Source organism: Elephantulus edwardii, unplaced genomic scaffold (assembly GCF_000299155.1).
Source record: "Elephantulus edwardii isolate Elephantulus edwardi_28Jun2011 unplaced genomic scaffold, EleEdw1.0 scaffold00208, whole genome shotgun sequence".
Classification (NCBI taxonomy): Eukaryota; Metazoa; Chordata; class Mammalia; order Macroscelidea; family Macroscelididae; genus Elephantulus; species Elephantulus edwardii.
Window position 1 is genome coordinate 4,556,446 of NW_006399958.1, and position 5,064 is coordinate 4,561,509.

Here is a 5,064-nt window from a genome sequence, read left to right on the forward strand (position 1 = left end):
AAAAAAAAATCTAACTTTTCTGTAAACTTGTTAAAATGACTATTAAAAAATTTTATAAAAGATTGGCACAGGATAGAGCAGCGTTCAGGACTCTTGTACACAAGGTCGCTATGTGAGGCAGACGACTCCACGGCACAAAACAACAAAAACAAACAATATTGAATGTTCCACGTGTGACCCTAGCTTTTTACGACTTCCAACCCCCACCGCCACCCCGCACTCCCCTCCAAGTCTTCACTCTACAATTTATATCCCCAATTTCATTTTTTTTCGTTTTTTGGTTTTTTTTTCCTTTTTTTTTTAATTGCCAATTTCAATACAAAAGCATACAAACTGACCTGGTTTTGGAGGTGCTTTAGTCTGTGATTTTGGAAAACGCCAAGCTCATTGTAAAAACAGCCACAAACTCTGTGCTCTTTCTTCCCACGGAGGAGAGACCCGCGTTTCCCACGAGGAGAAGACATGCGTTTCCCACGTGCGAGACGCACGTTTCCCACGGGGGGCGGGGAGACGCGCGCGCACCTACGGCGGCCGGCGAGGCTCTGAAACCTTGCTGAAATAAAAAAAAAAAAACAAACCCAAAAACGCGAACCAGAGCGGGTCCGCACTGGGCCCTAAACACACAGCTGTGTCTCTAACTTCAAGGTCAAAAGTGCCACATTATCCTGTGGGGCGGTGTGTCTTTGATTTTTCGAAAGTGGCAGGGAGTTTGTAATCTTGAAAGTGGCAGGGAATCCATAATCATGTCAATCATGAGGCTGGAACACGCCTCTCTACGGTGGCCGCTAAGGGTCCTGGGGTGTGGGGAACGCGTTCCTGTCCTGGCTGCTGGGGGGAGGAGCCACCACGTGAAAACACAAGTCACAATTGAAGTCACAATGGCTGTGGTTGCTAGGGAAACCAGAAAAGTAAAAGAAATGGCTTAGGTTTCCTGTGTCCACCACCTTGACAGAGAAGAAGAGCTTTTCTGTGTCTCAGTCTTCAAAGACAGGACGGAGAAAGTAAATTTATTTTTTTTATAATTTCTTTTTTTGTTTGTTTTTGGTTTTGTTTTGTTTTTTTGCGTGTGTGTGTGTGTGTGTGTGTGTGTGTGTGTGTGTGTGTACCGTCAAATCGGATCTTACTGGGACAGGAGGAGATGGTCCCTCCTTCTCCTGCAAAGCAGCTGGTGGATTTGAACTGTGTACCTCTGAGATTGCAGGGCAGCATCTTGCCACTAGTCCACCAGAGTTACCCCCAAAAAATTGATTTTGAAAAGGGGTAACGAGTGGTCTGTATTTCAAGGTGCTTTCCTTGAAGTATAAATAGGCGGATTCACCCTCCCACCCCTCTGCAGGAAACTGGTCACCCAGCAGCAGCTTGGAAAATGTTGGAAAGAGTGAAAAGCTTTAAGGGCAGAACTAGACTTAAGAAATGGCATTTGAAACGTTCAAACTCAGTACAAAGTCTAGAAGAAACAGTAATATAGTCAATAGGCTTTATTTAAAATGAACTCTGGCGACCTAGTGGTAAGAAGCTACGCTGTAAACCCAAACGCATGCAATTCAAATCCACCGCCTACTCCCCGTCAGAAGAATGGGCAATCTCTTCCCATGCAATTAACTGCCTTTTCAAACCCAGTGGAGGGTCAACTATGGGTTGGTCCTCCAGGGTACACAACAACAAGGTGAAGGCAAGGCTTTGATGCATTCTGCAGTGGCCTCATAAAGTCATTTTCAGCAGACAGACCCTCTCCATGGAAGAGGGGTTACACAGCTTGCGAACAGTGAAAACAAGGTGCACAAACTCAGAACTTAAAACACCAGTGATGAACAATAGTCAGACAGAACAGCTGAGAAATGCCGCCAGCAGAACCAGGAGTCAGGCGAGATGCTGGGAATAGGGACTTGTGAATAGAGAGAAAAGATCTTTGCATTTTCCTAAGAAGTCTCAATGTGGATCCTATAGAAATTCTCTGTGACTAGTGCAATAAACCAGGCAGAGAAGCAGAAAGCCCCATACATGTGAGAGGTTGGTTTCAAAACTGGTGAAAACTTTGGCGAGTGGAGCCATGCTGGATTCCAGTGTCCGAGGGATCAGCTTTGGGCTGTTGAAGGAATTGGTGATTCTCTCTCAAGAATCTGAAGTTACACCCCCATAGTGACTATAGAACCAACCTGCACCAGCGGTAAAAGATCCAAGAGGTTAGGATCTTCCAAAGCTGCACTCTTTTCACCCTCTGGGATAGAAATACCATCAATGGGAAAGCTGGGCCAGATGCCCCTCCAATGTCCATTCTCTCTCATACATCACTCAGTGCCTGAAATCCAGACACCACATTGGTGGAAAGCACCACCTCCGACTCTCACAAAGACCTGCAAATACCACAGAGACCATAGTACTGAGTTTCCATGTGTAACCCTGGAAGTAGTGACTTCCCTGTCAAGCATTTCCACCCCCAGGCTCACCTCAGAACGTCAGGCTCTCACTGTGGCGGCCCACACTCTAATTTAGGCCAATATGAAGGACAAAAACGAGAAAGCAACCTCTTAGGGTACCTTGGTTTATTTTAAATAATAACTCAGAGTTCTATAATGTTGCAAATACGTCCTTAAATGTCCTTGTTACTCAGGAAGTAATTTCATCACAACGGTAAAAAAAGAAACCAAATATGAAGGTATGGGCAACATTTTTGAGGAGATATGTGAGCACTGGGAAAAAAAAAGTCGTTATACCCCTCGAGGGTTTAAGGAGACTTTACCACAAAGCATCTGTGAACAGTCCCTGTCAGCAATCTGAACTCCTGAACAGAAATTTCGAATACTTCAGTCAATCCAAATGTGCCTCAAGTGAAAGGATTTTTAAAAAAACTTAAAAAAAATTTTTCAAAATACTTCTGGAAAACTCAGGGACTCATTTCAACACAACAGTTCAACTCTCAAACACAAATCATTTTGGAGAGTTGTGGAAGTGACGAGTTTTTAAAAACCATTCTTTCCTTAGTTCTTTCTAGTCTAGTGCTACATAAACAATTTTAATTTTTTATTTTTTTTTGGTTAACAAATAATCCTTTATTGAAATATTTTCATCTGTAGTTCCTTAGCTAGCTGGGCATTCCACAGCACCACTGTTGATGTCTTCTATGATGTCATGAGGGTGACGGCCATCAACATTGCAGCCCACAGATTGGGCAGTTCCCAGGATCTCTTTAATAGTTCCAGAGAGTTCTCTGGCTAAAGACCGGTGTCGCATCTGCCGGGCAATGCCAACAATCTCATCAAAAGTGATATTTCCACTGTGCTTAATATTTTGCTGCTTCTTTCTGTCTCTGGGTGGTTCCTTTAGGGCTTTGATGATCAGGGCAGAGGCAGAAGGCACCACTTCAATCTGGGCCTGTCTGTTCTGAATGGTCAGTTTCACTGCAATCCTTAGTCCCTTCCAGTCACCGGTGGCCTTGGCAATGTCATCACCAACCTTTTTTGGAGACAGACCCAGGGGGCCAATCTTGGGGGCCAGAGCGGAAGTGGCACCGACTTCCCCACCGGTACACCTCAGGTACACGACTTTAATCTCGCTGGGGGTCGGACTTGGGCGGCATGGCGGAGGCGGCTGGTGTCGGATGAACCCAGATGCGGGACGACCGAAGAAAGTTGCACCGAGGCCTCCTCGAGCCGAAAGCCGAAAGCAACAATTTTAATTTTTTAAAATTTTATTTGTTAAAATTTTTTTGTGTGTACCGTCAAATCGGATCTGACTGTACAGGAGGAAATTGTCCCTCTTTCTCCAGCAGAGCATCTGGTGGATTCAAACCACATACCTCTGGTTTTGTAGTGCAGCTTCTTGCCATATAGACAATTTTAATGCTGCACCTGCGTACGGTTTGGTTTTTCAAATTCTGTGATAAATATTAAGCCCTCGAGTACTCAGAATTCTTCCCAGCAAAGAAGCAAATGTTATATAAACAAAGCCAGGGAACTAACTAATTCAAGCTCATTTCACTTCAGCCCCCAGAATTACTAGCTTTTATTTTGAAAAGCAGAATATAGGGAGAGAATTTCTCAAAATTCTGTTTAAACCCATTTTAGAATAGAAGTAGGAAAAGAAACAGTATTTTGAGAGACAAATAGACATAAAGGGTTTAAGAAGTGGCTTCGGGATGCCCTAGTCCTTCCTGTCCTGAGGTCAGAGTTGAAGGCACACTCGGATAGCTGTTTTCAATGTCTAAGGAGGAGGAAGTGGGCTTTTATAAAAGAGGTGGACAACCGGCAAGAGCCACAAAACCAAGGTCTTCAGCAGTGAGAGGTAAAAGAAAATCAGAGAATCCATCCCACATTCCCAAAGATAGGACTCAGAGGCTCAGCAGTGACAAGGGATAACAAAGACCAGAGAGGCAGAGACTGAAATAGAAACACAAAAAGGGGGGTTGTGTGTGCCAGGGGCAACTCTTCACTATGGGAACCAGCATCTCCTGTCTGAACTCGTGCTTTTTCACAAGAATAGCATCGTGTGTTCTTAGCCATCAGGCTGCTTCTCAGACAAAGGATCATCTTTTCTGTTTCAAATATTCAAAATACTTGTTTACTATGAGTTTTAAAATTTAGTCATTTTAATGCATATGGAGTTTAAATTCGTAATTTTACATATTATCTCAGAAGATGGCTCACTCATTTTATTGGTACAAGAGAACCATAGATGGGCATGTGTTTCTGTTGACTCCCATTATGTCTTGTAACAAAATTGAGTACATAGAATGAAGGCTTTATGCTTTGAAGTCTTGACATTGAACACTAAAGACACTGTTGTTGTTGTTGTTGTTGTTGTGGGCCATCGAGTCACCTGCAACCCATCACAACTTTTGCACAGCAGCTCTGGAACCTGCCCTATCTTGAGCCTGTCTCACTAATTCTGACACACCAATTCCTATGGCCCCAGTTACTGTATCAATCCATCTTATCCAGGGTCTTCCTTTCCTGCGCTGTCCCTCCAACCCTTTCAAGCATGATGCCCTTCTCCAAGGACTGGTTTCTCCTGGCCACGTGCCCAAAGTATGTGAGACAGAGCTTCGAAATCCTAGCCCCTCAATCC

The 5,064-nt window shown here is 44.0% G+C and overlaps 1 protein-coding gene across 1 annotated transcript in view; it reads right to left on the bottom strand.

The window, feature by feature from the left end:
• Positions 1-5,064, bottom strand: part of LOC102852446 (zinc finger protein 534-like) — a 16,587-nt gene that overhangs the window by 10,592 nt on the left and 931 nt on the right. The gene's annotated exons all lie outside the window — the stretch shown is intronic.